We start from the raw sequence: 24,919 nt of genomic DNA on the forward strand, positions 1-24,919 counted from the left end.
CGCTGTAGTGCATTGATATATTACCTATACACTTAAATTAGTGCCTATCAGCGTATATTAATCACCCGACAACTTTTTGCAAGAACTGAAGTCAATTGACTAATAAACCACTATTTAAGTATAAAGGGTAAGTGTGTATACACGTACACTTAGTGCATTACCACATTTTTAGCATTACTTTCATTAAAGGTTTTATCATTTCTATCTTATAGGTTTTTTATATTTTTTATATCAAGATAACAATCCGAACTCTCTTTTTACTTTTTTTCCCGTGTCAACGTCAGTTTCCACTCTCTACTGAAGATAGATATCATTTACAACAGACGGTAATGTATGAAAGACGTACCTCTCCATAACTATGATAAGTTATACACAAATCTCTCGATACTTTGTCATACGAGCATAAAGAGTCGGCTTTTATCGGCTAATCAATTATCAACTGTGACAACTCATTTATAATGTGATACCGCAATGGTGCGCACAAATTGACAAAACATGAAAAAGGGTGTTTTATGACGTAACAGTGTACGTAATCACCGGCTTTGGATAAAAAAGGAAATGTTAAAACAAAAACATTGGAAGAAACAAACCACCACCGAGAAAAAAAAACTAATCATGGGCTCTTATTTTGGTTTTATCAAAAATTGACAGGGCAAATACTTTGACAGTGCTCTTTTGATTCATTTGGGAGTGGATACATGCCCCCCCCACCCACACCCCTACCCGTTCAAAAATAAAGAGAGAACACATTGCAATTGATCAAAGTTACAGAGAACGACACCACATTTTGTTCAATAAAATTTAACTATATTGAATTTCAACACTGCCTAGGCTATACATGTTTCAAGTGAAACGAGTTACAATTGGCCTATATAACCATAAATTCTGTAAACATGCTGGCTAACATTAAATTCTAGGAAATTATGTTGTACTAACACCTCTGAGGTTTCTTGTTCATCCTCCTTTCTGATCAAAAGATTTCACAATTATCGTAAATTTCAATATTCTTGACACGAAATTCCCATGTCGAATATAAAACAAAATTTCGATAATTTTTCTCAATTATTTCGAGTTGAGACTGTATGCCTATGTACATACGAAGAAACACAGGCTTCATTCTATATAGAAATAACAGAAGTGCTTTGCCAGTTTATACTAAGAAAATGAAGACAGTTGAAATTAATGTCCATTGAAATTTATCACACGAGAGACTTCGTCATCTCTCGAAGGCAGTTTGGTTAGGATGTTTTTCGGGTTTGTTTTTCTTATGCCCATACATCTTAACAATTTATTTCTTCTTATTACTTTCCTCCTGTGTTTTCTCTCTCGTATTTCTTTCATTTCAACTATAAATTATTGTAACCCGCCCTTTATATTCTTTCTTGGTTACTGTCAATTTTGAAAAGTTCAACGGAATGAACTAAATATACAAGAAAAATACACTGTAAACATTAGTTAGTCACGAATGGCAAAAATCTAGTCACAGTGACTAGAGTTAGCTAGTCATTACCAATTCGTTAGTTGCAGACCAATTTGCATGGTCGTTCGACTAACATAAATTAGTCACATAAATTTGTACGAACTTTTTTGACACTCACTATGCATGTCATGTATGTAAGCGTGACGAGAATGTTCTAGTCTTCTGTTTGTTTACTTTCTATAACCTTCAGCTTTGACCAATGACGTCATTATTTTTATCCAATCATCGTACCGTAGAATACGGTGTGCTTAGCTGATCAGATATCAAAAAATCAGACGACGACCGGCGATTACATGTATACTGTATGCACGTACGTGGTACGTCGTGCGTCGTACGTTGCGGTCATTGCCTAACTGCAGATACAACAGGGCTATCAACAAAATAAGAAGATTCTTAATCATTTAACAAATTGTCAGAAGCAGTTTCAAATTGTCGTCAGTTAGGTAAGTTCAATCACAACTGAAATTCTAATAAATAATAATTGACACAATTGACATAATGTTCAAGGAAGGTTTGAATATCCGTGATGTGTTTGGCTGGAAAGTATGGGTAAAATTATAACGGTAGGCCTTAGTAAGCTAAACTGTTGCTAACGCTAGGACGAAGCTAGGCTAGGAGCTTAGTCTTCCTAGTGTAGCCCACATGCGCTCGTAGATGAATAGTACTTTAGTAGCAGTAATACACACTAATATGACATATTTTATATAAATGTGAATTATTAGCTAGTACACTAGGCCTATATTCTATAATGTTACGAGCGCCTGTGGTGTACTAGGCTAGCCTACGTCAAGTTTCTAGACACCACTTCGTCGACCACCAACCCGGTCTGCATTTCGTGCACTCTGAACTGAAGATCTTCATAGTGGGACTTACCCTCTGCTCTTGTAGGCTTAAGTACATGGTACTCATATTTTAGGTTATTTTTGCTTAAGTTGGAAGTACCTTGTGTTGAACTAAGGACAAAAACTCAGTTTCAATGCATGAAAATAGAAATACCCATGATGTTGTTAGCCTAGGCCTCAGGTTCATAGTGGCCGTAAGTGGCTATGTTAGTATCCTACTTCCTAGACCAAGTCTACACCAGCTGTAGCACAATGTTGTAGGGTTCTGTATCCTAAGTGGAGTGGCTGCTGAGTGCTAATACCCTGGACAGAGAATGTTTTGAGTCTTATTTAGCAAATAATCCACAATGGTATGCATTTTCTGCTCCTGCATATGTGCATCAAGGGGTTTTGAGCCTACTCAGCCTATCATTAATTTTCTGTTGTTTGTCAATTTTCAGAGAAAGGTAATGTGCCAAGTCCTCAGCATTCACAGCTATATACTTTGAATGGTTGTTGTATCAATGGACTCAACTGGTTAGATGAGGTAACAACAAATTTCAAACAACTCTGACAGCAGAAATAGATATCCTGATACATCATGGGAGATCTACTGTAGTAACTATAGGAACCAGTGCTTGCCACCCATGGAGAATAAGGTAATTTGACATTGTTGTTCAGTTTGACGAGCAACAAATTTGAATGTTTTATCACAAATTATGCCCCCTATCTACCTCTTGTCCCCAATACCTGTCTTTAATATATTGTAACAACCTTTGCATAAACCTTTAAATGGACTGGATATGTTATTGAGGTGAACTGTGTATCTATAGATAGCATTTCAGTAAGCTTTCCTTTAGACTACTGTACATGCTGTTACAGTTAGGCTGTGGTTTACAAATCCCAATGATCCAGTTTTGGCAAAGAACACCTTCAAGTTAATTCTCTTATTCTAAGTAACTTAACAGTTGCACTGGAGTGACAGGCAATATCAGTTTAACATGTTCCAAACAGTTCAGGAATGCATTGGGGTATGTCCTGGACCTGTAGGTCAGTTTGGGATCGAGGAATCAGCTGAGCTAAACAAAAGTAGTTTTCATCACATTTCAGAGCCAGAGATGAAAAAGCCCTCCCCGCTGACCCTTCTCTGGATGATGTTTCTGCAGGTTTGGCAAGCCAGACCAAGTGGACTGTGACCCGGATACCAATAAAACCTGAAAGAATTCATAAATGCACCCAACTTGGTCAAGCTTATCAAAATTGGTGACTGGAAATGTTGTTGCAGACGTAGACCTGGTTACTGCTTACACAGTATTGCTCATATCATGTGTATCTACACACTGCACAGTGCATACTGAAATCTCTGAAAAGACATCTTTATGGACCAAAAATGAGAATTGCATAGCATTCTGTTGTGGTTTATAATGTGACGACTATAAAAAGTATCAATTTGGTATGAAAAAAATTCATCTCTCAATTGAGGTGGCGCACTCCTATTAGAGTCTATATCCATCTCCTCGATTGTTCTCCTTTAGGTAAGTGCCAAAAAGCAGCTGAGAATATCTTTTTTGACCTGTTATCAATCATAATCTAGTTTTTGTGGCTTGCATGTTGGAGAACATGAATGGAAGTACATGTGGTGAGAAAATTGGGTCAATTGAGGCAGTTTTAGACCCCTTTAAGCTTCCCAGGAGTAGCGTAGGAAAACTGTTACCACTGAGTGAAGAGGTTTGTTTACAAGTGACGAAAACTTCCGGCTCGAATAGCAAAATATCTACATGGTCATGATACAGAAAATTGTTAGTGCCATGAAAGGCCAACTTGTCAGCTCTCCGGTGATAGGTAGCATTGAGCTAGTGAAAACTTCTATCTAGACTAAGAGACCACATCACTTTTGTGATTTAGTGTGTAAGTCCATGGGTCTTTTAATGGGCGTATGCTACCTTAAATATAAGGAACAAGCTGTGATATACAGTGCGCATTGTGCAATCAGTGAAATAACCACAGTACGTAAAGACATACAGAAGTTGTGGCGGAATGGTTAGAGCACTGAACACAGGATTCCATGATCGTGGGTTCATGTACCAACCTGGTCGATACGTATGTATCTTTAATGAAGACACGTAATCTCAATTGCCTCTCTTTACCCAGGTGTATAGGGTACCCTGGGAGGTAATTAAAAAATATAGCATTTGAACTTTATGGCTGCAATGATATGGGATGTCCCCAGGTGAACATGTAGATGTAGCTAACCATGATGAGCATAATGTCTGATATGTGTTACCGAGGACCATAGATAGTGTTACGTAAATACTGTGCCAATGTTCCAATATAAATGGCTAATTTACATTACATTTACAGAGTGTGGCTATGTTACATACTTAACCAAATGTCTTTAGGCCTTTGTTACTTTACCACACTGTATGTCAAAAGTGAAAAAGGAAGGATATTTTTTTGTGTAATGCAAAGAGATAGTTCACTTGAGTATTCAGCATTGATTTATAGAAAAACTGTGGTGAGTCATAAACCAAACTTATGACAAATAATTTCTCAGCAGAAATTGTAGCATATACGTACACATAATACCGCACACCGGTTATATTCAATAATGCACACCGGTCATACTACTAGTATGCTATAGTGCATGCCTAAGCCCCACATAAGTGTAGTGTATAAGATCATTGTTTGTGTACTTGCGCACACCTTTGGGATCAAGCAAAGTTCAAATTATCAGCAAATGATGTTCGATATCGGGCAAGTCTTTAATTTGAACTTCAGTGTACTTGGAAAAAATTACAATCATTAAATGGGGTTAGTGTGATTGAATGTGGGGACCTCATTTAAAATGTACCCCAAAAATTGACCTCAAAGGTAAGTTTCTACCATTCAAGACATAGCTTATAGTTGGTGATAAAGTACTTCTAGAAATGTTTTAACTACTTTGTTTTCTGTTCCACCCTAATGTTGCTTCAAGGATAATAACATATTCAACTTACATGTTCTGCATTAATATTGTACCATCACATCCATGGTCAGAAACTTATAATAATATCACTTCCAAGTTCCGAATTCAAGATGATAATTATAAGGATATTTTCTGGCCCTTTTTAACAGCTAAGGTCATATAGAGCTACTCAAGGCCTTTTTATACCATTTGATTTGACATGGGGTATTATTTTTATAAATAAAGTTATAAATATGATATATTATTTTGTGTATATTAAATATATGTTATATATATTTATATTTAAATATTAATTAAGATAATTTAATTGGCTAAACTTCTATTTTTATATTTGAGCTGTGCACTTGCAATTTTTCCCTTTTTCTGTCTGTCCATATCTCTTCCATGCTGCTATCTTGATGAAACTGATGGAGCCCATAATGATGCATGGTCAGTGGACAATAAGGGTCTTTAAGAAATTGTAGGTATAGGTCATCAGGGGGTCTGATTGTTTGAAAACTGTTGAACATTGCCAACTTAATGGCTTAGGAGCGTTTCAAAGTAATCCCATAAGTATTTACAAGATGTTTTGTGGGAAAAGATTTTGACAATTTTGTAAAAATGTTTTCCCAATTGTTTTCCCAATTGTCCCATAAATATTTATTTTAGTTTTAAATGTTCTTTAACCTTTAGTGTTTGTTACTGTTCTTTATGAGATGACTTTTAAATAGAATGCTTATTTGTCACATTTTGCATTAATACTGAATGTTAATAAAAATTTCCATGAAACTTACAATGTGTGTCACTATCTCATTTCTTAACTAATTAGTACTTAATCTTAAACTAGTCTTGTGACCTAAATAAGTAGTCACAGTTACAATGACTAATATTTTTGGTCACTGGACTAAGCTTTGGTCGATAGAGGCATCGTAGTAGGACTAATTTTAATTAGTCAGAAAACTCGATTTAATTAGTCACAAAACTAATGTTATATAGTCAAATGACTAGAAGAAACTGGTCGATAGAGACATCGTTGTGACTATTTTTTTTTAGTCATATTGACTAACTATTGTTTACAGTGTAGAAGCCAAAAAAAAGGAAAGAAAAAAGTAAAGGAAAGAGAAGGAAAGTAAAATATATGTATATCGAGAGAGTTGCAATAGTATAGCTTTCTGCTTAATGTGCATGTCTAAATGTTATAGACAGTTAAAAAAAAACCTTAGATTTTCTGAAGCCTTAACTAACCTGGGGCGGAAGTTGATTCCTCCGTGCGGGTTTAGTTAAATTGCACTCAATTGTAAATCTAGGACTCTGTAATCGATAGACCGATAGACGGTTTTTCCTATACCTCTTCTTGACCGAAGAAAAGAACAGTATAGCGAGATGCAAGACTTGTGTTGTATCAGATGCGCTATTGCATGTGCAAAATGCATGTAAATTTGATGAAGGATAAAATGGTATTGCATTTTGTCATCTCAACTGTACGCGGATTCATCAAAAAGAATTAAGATTTTAGTAATTAGGACTGAATGTATGAACTGAGATGGTAACGGCTTCAAGACATAGTTAGCTCAGAGAGATTAGGAAAATGTTACCATGTGTTGACAGATGTTTTGTATCGAAAAGACATCAATTTTGTATCAGTAAAAAAGTCTGCAGTCTAAATTAGTATATCCATCTACATTATATTGTGCTACAGAATTTCAAATGAAACTTTGTTCAAGGACGAAGAAGTTATGTCGCTGTGTAGAAAACTAAAACAGATTTAAAGAGGTTGATACTTTGTCAAGTCTATACAATACAATACATTACAGTACAGTACAGTACAGTACAATACAGTACAGCATAGTACAGTACAATACAATACAATTCAATTCAATACAATTCAATTCAATTCAATACAATACAATACAATATAATACAATACAAAACAGTACAATATAATACAATAAAATGCAATTCAATTCAATACAGTACAATACAATGCAATACAATACAATACAATTCAATACAATACAATTCAATACAATACAATTCAATACAGTACAATACAATACAATACAATACCATACAGTACAGTACAGTACAGTACAATACAGTACAGTACAATGCAATACAATACAATACTTATGACCTAAGCAAGTTATAATACGCGAACATTTCTCTGAAGAGTTGCGTACCCTTTTTGAGAAATTTGCTATAATATGGTAATACTAATGCTAAACTTGCATATGGATTTGAAGTATCTACAAGGGCAAAAAAACCACATCTGGTTATCAGAGAGATGTTAAACAACAAAAATCATACTCCTTGTCTTTACTCATAAATCTAGCGAAAAGACACGCGGCATTATCATTTCAAGGAGACACTCATGATTCGGCTTGAAAAAGCTGATATCCTTTGGCAACGTTCTTTTGTAAAACAATCTATGAATTTGTCTCCTTTTTCTCTCTAAAATTCATTTTACAACCGTAGGTCATATCTCATGAACAGTGATTAAGCCAGATCGTGGCAAAATCTATGGGTCTAATCTGAAAATTAAAATGAAATTTCATCCTCAGTGAAAAAAAGGGGGTGAAAATGAAGGAAAATCAATATTGAAGGTAAGGGAAAATGAAATTTGCTAACGATATCGCCAAGATCTCGAACGAAATCGCCTATGATAATGAGCAGGTGACATTAACAATGTCTTCCCAACAGCAGGATATATACGGTAGTTGTTTTCTTATGCAGTTACATTACATTGATCGCGGACTGAACGGAAACTGATTTCGTCTTCGGGTTTAAATTCACTCTTTAGCAATTCAAGTGATTATCCATGGAAAACCAGGTCGTTTAATATGAATTAAGAAAGAAATGGTTGGAGACTATTTTAGTTAGTTAACTGTGTAACGTTATGATTCATTTCATTAGATATGGAATGGACAATTAGTGTTGGTTGAGAACATATTACGTGCGTCGTTATTAAAGAATGACTTCGGGCACAACATTAACTTCATTTGTTATAGACCGATAAACCAAAAAACACATTTTATTCCTACAAAACTTGAATTTCATTTGATGACCCTATAAACAGCCGAGTTTCATCAATTAAAGTGACTGAACTACTAAGTCTAATTAAACAGAGTCCTGAGAGAGTTCGTTCAGATGTGTCATTAAGCTCCATGAGGAAATGTGACATCTAAAGTGTAAGACTTTCATGGCCTCAATGACATGTTTGGAATGCTTTCCAAAATAAAAAATAAAAAACATTTCAAGACCAATAAGACCAATGGCGCAGAGTGTCATCAAAATGTATTGTGTTCTTTATTGGAAGTTAAAAGATGTTTTGGACATTAAAAAGCACTCCAGAGATGGAAGCATATGTGCTAAAGGTTGCCATCTTATATACAGGGAGAAACATTTCCTATGGTTGTCACCCTCCCCCACATTCCCCTTTTCTCTTGGACTATGACATTTCACACAAGGTGAAAGACTTCACACCTCTCGTTATACAGCGACACTATAACAACAAAACATAATAACATGGTCGCCCCTCCAAACATGTCTTTTTTTTCAGTATCTCAAACCAAACAATATTTTCCTTAGATAAGCAGTCATCGCAGTCATGTAGGTACATCTCTATCATATGAAAGAAGAAATGATGACTAAGGTTTGCGTCTCGTGTGATAAATCCATTCTATTCTACATATTTCGTATTTCTGCATATTACGTATTTCTGCATATTTCGTATTTCTACATATTTCGTAAGGCTATATACTTCGTATTTCTGCATATTTCGTATTTCTGCATATTTCTTATTTCTGCATATTTCGTATTTCTGCATATTTCGTCTTTCTACATATTTCGTAAGGCTATATATTTCGTATTTCTGCATGTTTCGTATTTCTACATATTTCGTACTTCTACATACTTCGTATTTCAACATATTTCGTATTTCTACATATTTCGTATTTCTACATACTTTGTATTTTTACATATTTCGTATTTCTACATACTTCGTATCTCACTCGTTTTCATGCAGGTATAAACAGTGAATGCAAAACAGCTTGAAGATTCTATAAAAAGATATAAAGCTAGTTGACTATATTTTCTTATTTATGTCTGTCGGTACCGACTGCTATCGAGAATATAGGATAATTGACTGAATATTTTTTATCTTCTGCCATCTCGTATTCATTTATCACGAGCTTTAACATTTTTATATCGCTAGTTTTTCCATAAAATGAAGCAACAATGTTAGCGAACACTATATGCTTCGAGCGGAGTACTATGCTAAAATTGCTCTTAAATTCGCTAAAATCTCCACTTTATAACCGTAGACAGAATAAAAGCTCATTAATCTCCTCATCAAGGCCCGCGACGCGTCGAATCGCGTCATCAATGCCTTTATGCTTTTTTCTTAGGTATGCAAATTACAGCTAAAAGAAAACAAGTTACAACTTCGATGATCATTATTTGCTCTGGCAGGAATTAGATGTGCTTTTAGAAAATATTCAAGGCCGATTGTGTTTATTGTATCGTAACTAGTATATTATGATTACATTATGTATATCTGTATAGTATGTAGCAATATTGACTAACATACATATGTCAATATACGCTTTTGAAAGGTTTGTTATTCATATCAAAGTGTTGTATTTTTCAACATAATATGAACAATCGATGTTTTTTTTTCGATTTCTCGTGCAGGCGTTTTGATAGACAAAGAAGATACAGATATAAAAAGAACGTAAAGAAGAGAAGGTGCAAAGACGAGAAAGACAAACGGCTTTGCTTCTTTTTGAGAGCTTGCAGATGTGCTGTACTAAAGCATGGCGAAAACACTATCTACACAATTTGAATATAACAGAACAGTTATGGTTTATAATATCTTAAATCTTAAGTCTTAAATCTAATGGGAAATTCCCTTTTAAACATTATCTTTAAAACATTCTTTGACAACACCAATAGGCCTACAAATTAGTTAATTAACTGGGTGTTTTTTCCCTGTGTCTGGAGGTACTCACTTCAGACGCTGTACCAGTAAACTTGTAAGCCTATGAAGTGTTGTTTTACTGATGCAATACGTAAATTGCAAGTCGCATCATGAGTTCCTGCTTGAGTTGGGCTAGTTTAAAATCAACACTGTCAGATCGGTAGATAATGAGAGTCTGTTAGTCGTGAATTCAAAATTGTGTAAATCGCTGTAAGCATTGTGTGAGGTACCGTATTTAAAATATCGCGTTCAAATAATTACCTGTATTCATATATATATATATATTTATATATATATATATATATATATATATATATATATATATATATATCTATATATATATATATTTATATACATTTCTCATTTCCCCATCGTATAGATTTTTTTTATACTTGCAAAAAAATGATGAACGTGATTTTTATATAGCGTAACTGGTACTGGGAGCAATAATCGTATCAAAGCAGTGATATTATAGACAGTGACTTGATGTGCAGTCTCATAATGTTATAGCATCCTTCCCTTCTTTTCCTGCTGTCTACAAGTGATTCGTCTTGCATCAACGTGAAAGGAGTGAATTCTGATGTACAACTGACTAACACATTGTTGTCATTTAGGTATATTCTCAGGAGCACATGTAGGTTCATTATCCTCTACAAACTGAGCATAACTTACTATCTGTATAATAGATATAAGAAGTCTGCTGTCACCACCATACATGTACGCATATATGTAGTGTAACCTGACCCTCATCATCAGATCGTTAAAGTGACTGGTATATACATGAAACCATTGGCTGTAAAATGGTCGACGACACATACAGGAGAAGTGCAGTGTAAATATAGCCAATTGCTTTAAGCTGAACTATACACTATAGGCCTACATAGTTATTCGCCCACACACATCAAATTATGCATACGATGTCTGTCAAGCGTTAACATGATTTATCAAAAAATAGAAGAAAAAAATAAAACAACCCTGTCATGATTCTACTTTGTTAATGTTATAGACAATTAGTTTTCAAACCTTGAAGTGATGATTTCATTTCTTATTTTCAGATGGTGGAAACAATAGACTGCAGAATCAATGCGTATATTGGTATAGGCCCTAATAAAGCAAGGTAGTGTCAGTGTATTAAATGTCAACTATACCATCTAGATGAACGATTGTTGTAAAATTAAGCTGAAATCTGAATTTGTCTCGATTTCTTTCGTTTACTTAAGGACAAAGTCATGATCTAATATCTTTCATCTTCCATCGCCTGAAACATCCATAATCCGATAATTTCTGATTATATCTTACTCAGTCTTCTCAAGTAGGCTATATCATAATCCACTTTCGACAACCGTCAGACAATGTGAGAATGACTATGCACTAATGCTGCATGGGTTGCCATGGAGTATTTGGTTCTAAGCAGTTCATCACGAAGCGATAGGCTGAGCATCTACCAATACATTTTGTGTAGCCTAGTTTTGACGCGTAAACTTGATGTATGCATGTAGTATGTAACATAACATATATTTACGCTTACTGCAAAGCTTGGTACGTTTTCTTTATACAGAGACGTGATCATGTGATAAAGATCGTTATAGGTAAAGGGCATGTTAAAAAGAGATATTTAAAACTGCTTTTCTTAACGCAATTTTACAGTCTGAAATATAAGGCTATGACAAAGAAGCACAAGCGCAAATAAATACTAAATAAAAAATAAAAATAGAATAGAAAGACATTCCATCTGTCCATATTTTTTTCATTATTAATTCTTAATGCGTTGTGAGGTCAGGCAAGGATTAGGTGGTGCAGAAGGAAAATGTGACGGTGACCCTGCCTGCATAATATACTCTCAAACGTTGAGAATAAAACGCTACGAGACACTATAATGATGTTGATCCACCCCCCCCCCAAAAAAAAATGCATCATGTATCTGTAATCTATCCATACGGTACACGATTTATACGCCAACCATCCAGTTCTAACCGGCACGCCTTTTATTGAATTTTATTTCCACATAAAAATCACGTCTTGAAATTCTGCGTAGTCAAAATATTAATCAGTTACATCTCAGTATCATCTGAAGATCTTCATCTTCTTGCTAGATCAGTTAAATATTTTATCACAATAGCTGAGCGCGTCATAATATACATTTTTTTATTAATAATAAATCATATTATAAAAATTATGATAATATAATAAATCATCTCCGTGAAACAGCCAAAAAACAAAACATATAAATTAAAGGTCTTGATTAAATTCGAGAGGGATACGATTTCCATTGCAATTTAATTCATGAATTGAAACTGTGGAAGGAGTCTGTCGGAAATACTTACCAGAGGTATAACAGTTTTAAATTACAACTTTGTCAAATATTATAATTAACGTGGTAATTAATCACCAAAGATCGCCAAAGATATCGCCAAAGATATGAAATATTATCTTCCAGACCTCGGTATAAGAAAACAGACGTGGGAAGGAAGCTGGTTATTCCAAACAGTTCCTTTATATGTTCTTAAAAGTATTCCGTTTGTGAGTTATCTCAATTCCTACTTGATGACTTGAAAAGGGGGAGGAAGAAGATGGTGGGGATGGGGGGGGGGTGGGTGGGTAGGAGGATGATAGTTGCATCTTTTCTTTCTTGTAAGCTCAAGGTGAGTAGTGGGTTTTGCTTCCCTTTTGATTACAGGGACCAAATATTTGAGTAAATATCTTGCTATCTTACTGATATAAATAATTCACAATAAATAAAATAAATAAAAAAACACGTTACAATCTCTCTCTCTCTCCGGTATGTAATCTCGCTAGAATTATTTATGTTTATATGTATATGTATATTATTATTATGTATTATATGCTCTTATCCTCTCCTTGCCTATAGGCTATATACTGCTAGTATTGTATGCAGTCTGCAGTGTATAGTTAATTATACGGCGTAAGGCTGGTGCTAAATAGAGCCCAAAAGAAACGTAGCTTAGAGGGATACCAGGATCTCGGAGGATTGTTAACTCTACGGTCTAGCGGTTGACAGATGCCCTTAAGTGCCACGCACAGACAGATAGACAACGTCTTTGCGATAACAGATAAATAATGTATCGCTAAAACGTCGCATCGAAGCAATGGAACGTAGGGAAATTAGGATTCCCATTTGTTGCAAATGTGAACCTTCTAATCAAAATTTCAGAACATAATGAAATATAGATAAATAAAAAAATAAAAAATAGGTCGTTTTGGCGGAGGTTATTAGAGGATAAAAAATAACCTCATTGAACTGATGTCGATAGTCAACAAAATAATTACGACAGTAGTCGAAAATAAAAGCGTATTTTACATCTTATACTATTAGAAACACACGATATCGAAATATATGCTATAGGCTTTATCCACTTTCTAGTTTTTTCTTGCAACAAATCTGTCTGTGACTTTCAGAATTGTTTACAAATCGTGGCAATATGTCATCAACAGAATGACCCAGTGGCGTGTGACAGGGTGGTGTTTGGGGGGGGGGGAGGGGGTGGGGGTGTGGTAGGGGAGAATGGTTCCACAACCTCTATCGTCAGCACGTTCAGTATATATGGGGACTTTTTACCTTCAGTCGGACCAGGAAGAAGACGTGCACTCCTCCGGGGTCCAGGACGCCGTTAGCGCCGGATCCAGGGTGGGGGGGGGGGGGAGCGGGAGTGGTAGAGGTATACACCCGCTTATATTAATAAAGAAAGATCCACTTTATTATATTATTCGGTATGTAATATTCACACATCATATATCACGCGTGCTATAGAATAATCCCTATAAATAGGATTGATGTATACGAAATAAGTATTCACATTTCATTTATTCCTACTTGGCCTCTAGACCAATGTTAGTCATAAAGCGTTATATATAATGCTGTTTACAATATCTTTTAGGTAGAAGCAGTGAATTTTCAAAGGAGATATTTCAATATTGATATGAGCACGTGTTATTAATATCGCTACTTAATCCCGTATATAAGTAAATGTAAGGAATGTGGTTACCCATTGTGTGTATGTGTGTGTGTGCGCGCGCGCGTGTTTTATTAGCCACCATGCAATCCGCTACTCTTAAATCACAAGGTGCATGCAACTAAAATTACAGCATCGTCTTTAATCGTTAGAATACTCACTAGAGAAATACAGAATCAAGTTAAAAGTTAAAAAGATATGGTAAGTGTTAATAATTCGCGGAATGGGATTTGTTCCCTAAGGATATACGGAGCGAAGAATATTAGTTTTTGACAAATTAATAAAATACAAAAAAAAAAAAAGAACCTTTAGGGAAAATGTTCTTTGAGAGTCTCTTAAACTATGAATACAAAATACAGTGTGGATTATTAATAACGGTGTCACGGCCATAAAGTCCATTAGGTAACTTTCAAAATCGAGAGTTTGTTTATTCTTTCCTGAGAAACTGAACCTCGAATAATCTAGTACTTATTTTGTGATATTAATTTACGGCTGAAGGTTTCGTTGCTCGGAATCTCATCGGCAAAGATGTTGTTTGGTTTAAATGGTCATAATAATATTAATGGGATATAACGGCATGCATGCATACTTCTATGATTATGGATCTGGGGGAGGCAATATTTACTTTTCCTTACCATTATTTTTGTTATAATACTTTTACTTATAACTCGCCAACCAAATATAATCATCCGCAGTCAGATGTTTCTCTGCAGCGGAGACGTCTAAAACCCCACTCCCCTGCTCTCCCTCTCCCTCCTCGCCCTCCTCTGCCCCCTCTGACACAGCTCCAAAAACGGTAAAATCGAATATAGGTGTCAAAAAGATAAAGACATAATTTGATTGGTTAGTCTACGTTCTCTCCACATTAAAAGTGATTAAGTAAGTAAATTAATCTTTGGGTTTGTCCAATCACAATTAGCTGTAGAAAGCTCTCCAAATTGTGCAAATTGAAGGCAACATTTTGACTCTTACATGTAAATGTATTTCTGTCGTCTTGCGCAATGACGATGTTATGACGTCATAAAGGGCTATGATCTCTAAAAATGTCAGCTGAAGTAGAATATATTCTGATTATGCTTGACCGAGAGGTTTTGTGAAAATTCGTGAAAAAAAAAACAACTCACATCTTGTATATAAGTCTATCCGTTAGTTGGAATATCTGTCACTTCTGTAAATATGACATGGTCATAGCTGTATCTTGATATACTTGCTGAAAGTGCAGCGAAATTTAAGGAGTATTGTTTCTGTTGTGTGACGTCTGTCGCAGTGTCGAATGTGACTTTAAGGCGACCAAATACACCGGTATAACATATGCTGTTCTCATGTGCTTGTCTGAGGGTGTACACGTTTCCATGGATACTCAATCAACTATACAGTCATAACCAATAAATATGACAATAAATATGACAATTTTTAATGACAGCAAAAAAAATCAAAACGCAGCAATATTCCGTCTTTAAAATGTGAATACAAATGAAATTTCAGAATTTATTCTCTTTCAAGTATTGATTTGAAATTATTGAACTCCTTTTTCTCTTTACAAATTTACGTCAGTGGACTAGAGAATATATGGCTGGAAATCATTCATCAATATATCTGAAGATCATTGAAAGGTTGGTAAATATACACTACTGTAATCTTATATTATGTTCTGATGTAGGAAACGCACAGAATGATAATTTGTATTTCAAATGTGATGATAAATGTTAAAGTTATGAAGGAACGACTATTTCTCTTAAAGAAATATTCCGGTGTTAAAGTTGATTGCCGAATTAAAATGCTGGAAAATTTGTTGCATCTTTATTTCCAAACCACATCCCCATAGCTTATTTTATGACGCAAATATGAACGTTTTAAATTCGGTGGTATTTAATGAAGGCATCTGGCAACAGTAAAATAAATGATCCTATTACGGCAATTCAGCTTTTTGTTTGTTTTTTCCCTTTGTTTTGCTTTGTAATGTTTTACTCAGTTATTCACACAGGAAAATTATATTTCTTCTAAAAATGTCGCATTTTGATGAAATTCTAAATACAGAGACCCTTAATATCTAAACAAAATTTCCAAATGTATTTAGGTGTCAAGGATAAATCAACAAGAAGATTAAACTAAAAGAAAGTAAAGCTTTTCAAAAACATTTGTGGCATCACTGTTCGCATATACTGTGATCAACTCCAAGGAAGAATCGAGGGTTTAGATTGTCAAACTAAGTTACAATCAATCAACAACATCTTCAGTTAGAGACAAAATACTGAGATGGGTTTTCAACTAACAGAGCGGAATATTAGTTTCTTTTCCAATTGAGGGTCACATGTCTACTACTGGACTATCTCTTTAATATTTGATATCCGCAGCATAAGGAGAAGAATACGTGCCATTTCTCTTTTATAAATGCATGCAGGAACGGTAGATTCTCATCTCTCGCTCCATCTCTCGAGAGTTTAAGCCTTAGATGCGTAGGCCACGAACAGGTGTGACAGGGGATTGGGGGGGGGGGGGGCGTGGGGTGGATAATTTGCCTGCTATGCTATCCTTCGAAGTATGGAGGTGCCGGATTCTTTTTACTAAAGATTTCGCCAGAATTCGGATGGGGAGTTAATAATGTATGAGATGGACCCATTAACGAAATACTCGTATTTTTAATTCAAACATTCACTCATTCCAGAACTCGAAGAAGGGAGCGAAGTGTCTTGCTAAAAAATGTTTGGATGTATATATAACTATCTGAATTGGTTCTTATACATTTCGATCATTTAGGGCGGAACGAAATACGAATTTGTAGATTGTACGGAACACTTAGGAAGTAAATTAGAATGTAATTATAAGCAACTAAAACAATCATGATAAGCAACAGGCTCCTTTAATTTTTTGTCGCCTTCACTTTACATTTCAGAACATGTCAAATATAAGTTTATGTAGGATGTAATTCCTATAACACGCGTTTACGATTCTCATATTGAACCTGAATGACTTATAATAAATGTTTCATGGGTGGACAGGGAGTCGATAAGCCCTGAAATTCAAGATGCGTTACTGCATCCATAAAATGAATTAACTGCACCATTACGAAACTTGTCGTAATAAATTCACAACTAAAGATAAGAAATATAGATATTGCTTGTCACTCAGAGGGAATCTAAAAAAAGAAAATAACATTTCGCTCGAAGATAAGATTTCAAATATGGCTTATATATTGTGCTATGAGACTTTAAAGGGGAGGGGGGAGGGGGGTGTTTATACATGCTAAGTGAGGATATCATTTAAAATAATAGTAGAATTACGTAACTAGCAATGCAGCGAAATAATCATCATCATCATCATCATCATTGTCATCATCATCATCGTCAACGTCGTCGTCGTCGTCGTCGTCATCGTCATCGTCATCGTCATCGCCATCGTCGTCGTCATCGTCATCGTCGTCGTCGTCGTCGTCATCATCATCATCATCATCATCATCAACATCGTCGTCGTCGTCGTCATCATCATCGTCGTCGTCGTCGTCGTCACCATCGTCACTGTCACTATCATTATCACTATCATTAACATTATCATCGTCATTGTCATTATATTGTAATTGTCATTGCAATTGTCGTTATCATCATCACCACCACCATCATCAACATCATCATCATCACCATGATCATCATCATTATCATTATCATCATAACCACCATCATCACCATCGTTATCATCATCATCATCATCATCATCATCATCATCATCATCATCATCATCATCATCATCATCATCATCATCATCATCATCATCATCATCATCATCATCATCATCATCATCATCATCATCATCATCATCATCATCATCATCATCATCATCATCATCATCATCATCATCATCATCATCATCATCATCACCACCATCATCATCATCATCACCATCATCATCAGCGCTATCATCACCACTACCATCATCAACATCGCTATCATCACCATCATCATCATCGCCATCATCACCACCATCATCATCATCACCACCATCATCATCATCATCACCACCACTATCATCATCATCACCATCATTATCGCCATCATCACCACCACTATCATCACCATCATCAGCAGCAGCATCGTCATGGTAGCACCACCACCAACACCATCGTCATCGAAATGCCATCGTCTTCGTCGTCATCGTCATCATTATTATCATTATTAATAAACCAACCAACAAAAAAGCAGAATAAAGGAAAGCTAACAATTTCTGTACAACACTTCATCATTTAATGAGTACAAATATATTAGCATACACGACTTGCCAGCACTCCATCTGGTAAACGTATGCTTTTTGCCAAAGGTTCTTCTGTTTCCTGTTCTCTAATACGTTTATACGCTACTCCGATACGAACATATTGAGGATAAATCAAGGTTATCTACTGATTAAAGAAATACTAGACGGAGATTAAGAAAATTCATGTGGATCAGCGCAGGGGAGTAATAAATAACCATAGACGTCATTAGGGTGTGCATTCGGATTGAAAACAAAATCATTTTTTTCTCTCATGATTTTCATATAATAAAATAAAAATGCCATTTCTAAAGGTTTCATAGGGAAGTTAGAAATCTGCTTCCCAAAAGTGGCTTAATGTTGTTGTTTTGTTTTCATCTTATTTCGCCATGTCACTTTTCACATAAATTTACAGAAAAATCTACTAATATATTTCCCGAAGAGATTTGACATTGATCGATGCAGAATTACAAACATCACGTCTGCTCGTACGCGCTGATGATTCTTTCAAATGCAAAAGATCTTTCTTTTTACTTCCTTTTTTTCCCCTCTTAATGTATATATACTAACGATTGAAATCCGTTCCCTTTTGACTCTGAATATGGGCTAAAATAAAGAGAAAAAACTATATACAAAATTTTTGAGGTTCATTTCCTAGAAGAAGAAAAAAATTAATAAAAATCGTAATATATGGTACATGCATTTTTGGATTCCACATCCATACAATGTTAATCAATATTCAGCTGGAAGGTATCGACAATTTTGAATTTCGTAGGTTCTTTCATTGTAAGAACGTCAACGTTCGACAGGCTGGAATATGGCGTACATAAACCATACGGTATGTGCACACTGCAACGAATTGACTTCTTGCATTGCATGGATAGAATATTTATTTAATGTACATGCCTTATGCATCTCCATAACCTAACTAGTTATGTCCATTACATGCAATATCCATAATAAGAAAAACAGGTAATGTGAATGTTCGAATGACGTTTTTTTTATAGAATGGTAAAGATATATATATATATTCTCAAGAATATAGTCAAACTTCAAAGTTTCATATCTCTGAACTAATTATTCTGATTGTGTTCCTTTTATATAAAAGTAAATATTTCCCCAGCTTGTTCTTGTTGTCTTAAGTTGTCAACACATTCTAAAGTTTCCATTTAAGATTAGTTTTCGATTTGTTTAGTACATATTCATTGTTCTATAAATCGAATATGAGTGCGAATTGGTAACCTCGTCGATTCCAAGGTTTAATTAGGTACGGTTTCCGTTGTATGTCTTTTTGTAATTAATTAATTGATGTAAATGAAAGGTCCACAAATAGAATAGATTGCTAAAAACTACTTCACTTTGTTTTGCACCAGCAAGTATTGTTTACGACACGAAAGAACAAAGAATGTCAGATTAGAAAAAGGAAATGGATTTCCTTGATAGAAATTGTTGTTGGGATAAATATTGTTGCTGGGATGTTAGATATTTTTCTTTTTACAATAACTAATATTGTGAACAATTTCATCTTTAGCGATGTTTATGCTTATCATGAGAAAATTAAAGGTGAGAGCCACGGGACAGAAAAACAACTGCAGCATTACATTAGAAAAAACCTTTCGGCCCACCGATTTGCCTATTAAGCTTCCGGATACTTAACAAGAGTTCTCTTTCAGTTTTTAGATTTTTTCATCTAATTAGTTAAACTTGTGAATTAATCATCATTACTTACATATAAGGCAATGATAACGTTTGAGTTTTCTGTCTCTTGTGGTCCTGCTTATCTTGTTTATTTTCATCCAAACAAAAATTGCGAGCGACTGTTTGATTATTAATAAAGGAATCAAGGTTTTTTTCTCTCGCTGCAGATGATGTTACCCTTACGGTACATTAGAGGGACTTTCTGGTGGCTAAAACTGATTGCTTAGCAAACTTGCCGACTTTTTAGTTTGTTTATTATCAAAGCCGAATCCATTTGTATCGCGAAGCCTTTTGTATCGCGAAGATAAATTATTTCCCTTCTAAATGTGTTAATAGTTTGTAAATGCACCTGGCAACAAACACAGTGAAATGATACCATGTCTGTTGCATGGGCTGAACATGTATTTTGCTTTGATTTTGGTCTTCTTCAATTTTCTGCCAACAGACTATCACTAGAAAAATATTCCACCATGTTAGTTGAATTCCCCATCACAATAGTTTGTTCCTAACACGAGATACATATTGTTGAATGGTTCTGACTGACTAAACCATCGAATCTTCCAGGGAGTGGCTAACAGTTGGTCGGTGACGTCATCACGGTAGATGCTTTTACCCGTTTGTTTTTATAATTATCTCTCTCCTGTAGGAAGGACGAAATATTATAGTTCATTGGTTGGGTCATATACAGCTATGTCAGTTGTCATAGCAATAACTGCCATTTCCCTGGGTAGCTACTCTCAGGGGGGGGGGTCCCATTGTGGGGTAACCCAGGGTGATCAGAAGTCCATGACTGGGGGAGGGGTCAAAACGTGTCCTTGTGTGTGTGGGTGGGTGTGTCGGTGCGTGTCCAATTGTTTTGTCAAAAAACTCCTCCTAAACGGCTGGGCCGATCAATCTTAGTGGGAAGGTACCCTTGGGTGAGCCCTTGTGTCTCGCAGACCACCCGGAACCAAAAGTCAAAGGTCAAATTGAGTGCAACCGATGAGATATGCAACTCCGTGGATTGCCCTCTTGTTTATTCTTGAAAAGTAATACATTTAAAATGTTCACTTATCTTTCAATTTTAATTGAATTTCATCATACTATTTTCCTCTTTGAGAAGCTGAGTTTAATATTTTAAATTGAAATCAAAATCACTTTCAGACGAATTGCGGTGATGACATAATTTACGCTTCTGTTGCATTATGCATTAACAAAATCAAATATCATCAAATTCAAGGCCTAAACAAAGAGAGGGTTATATCTTCGCCATAATAAAGAATGTTATGAGACCGTGTGGTTTGTTTGTAAATATGCAGAATATTTCCAACATTTTTATGCAGCAACCAACTACAGCCAATGAAGTACTCCTTTAATATTAGGTTAACCATCATATCAAATCTTGGGCGAAACCTGATTAAAAAATTGAAATATTTTCAGTTCATTAATTCCTACACATTGTCGTGATTAGATCCGAAACTGGATTTAATGAAATGCCTTGAAAACAATCACTGAGAGAAGAAAACAAATAATAATAAAAAAAAAAATCAATATTCCACTTTCGTCAAAACTTGAGTTGTCATACACAGGATCTTGTTTCATATAGGAAGAGCGTGTACTACTATACGTGTTTTTTTAATAGTATGTACCATTCCATTGTATATATTTTTTTGTATATATTTTGTTTGTTAAATCTTACCGATAAGTTAATTAATGTTATATATTCTTTAATTCTTCCTACCTTTCTACTATTTTCTATTTCTCAGTCATATTGTGTTTATTTCATACTTTCTATTTTTTTTTATAAAAATATATTTTAATTACACCCTTAAACGGATCGCGTTTATAAAAAAGAGTAAACAAATCACGGTTTGTTAATGGTTCACGATAATTAAGTGAAACAATAGCACAACTTATAACAATTACTATTATACTTATTATTATTATTATACTATCAACATAAGCTAGAACAGGGAACAGGAATACGTTGCTATAGACACAAGACGTGATTCGGTCATGCGCAGTTCGCGACTCCTGCTATTTTTATACTGGTAGTCGGGGGTATCTAAAGGTAACACAATACATTGTTTGCTTACAGCAGAGCTAATCTGAAAGTTATATAGACGGAAGTAAACTGTTATTCCAAAAAGCTGAAGAATTAATAAGGGACTGTGCATTAAGAAGACCACGGGTACCTCTTGTGTATACTTATCAGCCATTGACCGTTGTAGTTTGATCTATACAAGTAAAGCCTTTCGTAGTGCGCATTGAATGCACGTTACAAAATACCACATGGTTATATGTCTTGATATTGCCTTGTATAGAATATTGTCTGAAGAAAGAATGATGTATCGAAAATAGCAACTTTTGTTAGGAGATATAACGTTGTTGGGTATAGATGTACGTGGTCAATGGACGTAAATAGTAGAATCGGTTAGGGAAAGGACGAATACTATGTATATTCATTCCCCATCCATTCTCCTTGTGTTGAACCAATTAAGCTCCAAACATTAAATTAGGAGAGAGTGGGTTGCAGAGTGGGTGTATAAATCTTCAACATTTCATTCTAACACCAACGTAAGTGAGAGATAAACGATGTGGATACCCATTCCGTACCCAAACTTCATATATATATATATATATATATATATATATATATATATATATATATATATATATATATATATATATATATACGTTACACAATTCTTCGCCTATACACTGCTACATGTCACTGTCGGATTCACCGAACAGCACTGCATAGACATGTACACATACCTACCTATAACCCGTTAAGTTGGGAGGGAGAAGAGGGGGGGGGGGCAGGTGCATAGGTCATATGCCTTAACAATAATCTGATGGAGCATATATACTAACCTAACAAAATACGTCATAATTCTTAAACCAATTTGAACTCAAATGTTCACATTGAATTTGTTAAACACCAGTTTGCATCTAGGCTCTTCCGGAATCATGCATCAATTTCTCACCCCCTCTTATGGACTGAGATCGGTAATGGACCAGTTACCCCTTTTCCAAACCGACGAGCCTAGATCCACCCATAGATAAATCATAAATCATATCTTAATTAATGGATGGATCTACCGCGGAGGCTTGCCCCACCAATCTGCAAACTCCTTCCGGTTTTTCCTGCACAAGTTCATTTGACCGGAGTATTTTAATCACGTTGTAATTATGTTGTCTAATGTACTGATCAACTGATTCCATCGACTGCTGAGGAGACCGACGAATGGGCTACATGGTACTGAGAGACGAGCGACTCGTGCGTACTATTAATGGTATATCATCAAAACACAATATTCGGTATACAGAATATGTGTGTTTGCCCCATTGTATGTACGTGTTATAACCTATTAACATCAGTATATAGGGAATAACACACGTTGCAATTATATTGTCTAATGTACTGATCAACTGATTCCATCGACTGCTGAGGAGACCGACGAATGGGCTACATGATACTGAGAGACGAGCGACTCGTGCGTACTATTAATGGTATCATCAAATCACAATATTCGGTAGAATATGTGTGTGTTTGCCCCATACTATATACGTGTTAACACCCATTAACATCAGTATAGGGAATAAACACACGTGGAATCAGCATACACGTGACGAAAAGAAACAGTTAAAAATTAACCTTACAAGCGTTGTGAATTCTTGTTTCGATAAAGGTCTGGGTGATTATACTTCTCTCTAATCCATTCATTTGGAAGGTAGACTATTATAGCTTACATCACACGTAATATATAACTATAGTATAATGAGTTGTAAGCGGTTGATTCCGGCGAGTAATTAGACCTCAAGTATCACAAGTATATGATTGTGGAGACAGTGTTGACATACGTGTTTCTAATATAGATTTTATGATCGCCGTGTATGGTGAAAAGCACACTTGGGTAAAGTTAACGAAATGGGCTATTGTTATACTGTACTTTAAATTGAAACTGATCTTTTATTTTATGACGATGGAAGATGATTAAAGTGTTATCAAAACGATATGATTTGTTGGATAGAGAAAACTAGTCAAGGTTGCAGTAACGCGGTGAGCAGTGGCGGAGCTAGGGGTATTGGTCAGAGGGGGCGAGAATGGTCTGTAGGGGCGCTTTCGACACTATCTAAGCGGAGCGCCACCACAAGTTGGCGCGGAGCGTAGAGAAATTTTTTGAGTCAAGATACTCCTTAGATCGCCGGAAATGACCCTTTCCGCGGGGCCTTGCTAATTTGCAGATAAACGAAGAATAAATAGGTGTCATCGCCATTTGTGACAACTCTGAAGTTTATATGGGTGTTGAAAGTGCATGCGTTTCATCACAAGACCGCCGTTAGAGCATTTTGTCAGAAAATTACACCCAACAAAATGTGACAAATGTCAATAGGTAGATGAGAGCGCAGTAAAAAAGTCAATAATCGCGAATAAGTAAAAAGTGGTAAAAAGCTGAAAAGGGCGCCAGCAGTCCATTGAGTCCGTCAGGGGGGGGGGGGGGCATCCGCCCCCTGACGGTATGGACGCTCCGCCACTGGCGGTGAGTACGGGCCAGTGAGGAAGAATGGAATAAATATACACTCGCAATAGCCTTAAATAAGTGATATATGATGTAGAAACCCTGAGTAACGTGTATCCCTGAAGAATAATTAAAGAACAGAATAACATGATCCCCGAAATAGTTTTTAAAAAGTGACCTATGCGGTAACAAACCAATCTAACGCGTATCACTAAATGAGAACTAAAGAATAGTATTACCGTGATTTCCCTAAATAGTTATATAAATGATCAATGCGGTTACA

The 24,919-nt window shown here is 35.5% G+C and overlaps 1 protein-coding gene and 1 long non-coding RNA gene across 2 annotated transcripts in view; one reads left to right on the forward strand and one right to left on the reverse strand.

Moving 5' to 3' along the window:
• Positions 1-24,919, reverse strand: part of LOC139971531 (globin-like) — a 57,025-nt gene that overhangs the window by 29,058 nt on the left and 3,048 nt on the right. The window lies entirely within an intron of this gene.
• LOC139970827 (uncharacterized) lies at positions 1,439-6,326 on the forward strand. Its single transcript, XR_011794223.1, has 3 exons — positions 1,439-1,923; positions 2,763-2,960; positions 3,412-6,326. It is a non-coding gene; the product is annotated as an uncharacterized lncRNA (long non-coding RNA).

Source organism: Apostichopus japonicus, chromosome 8, assembly GCF_037975245.1.
Source record: "Apostichopus japonicus isolate 1M-3 chromosome 8, ASM3797524v1, whole genome shotgun sequence".
Lineage (NCBI taxonomy): Eukaryota > Metazoa > Echinodermata > Holothuroidea > Aspidochirotida > Stichopodidae > Apostichopus > Apostichopus japonicus.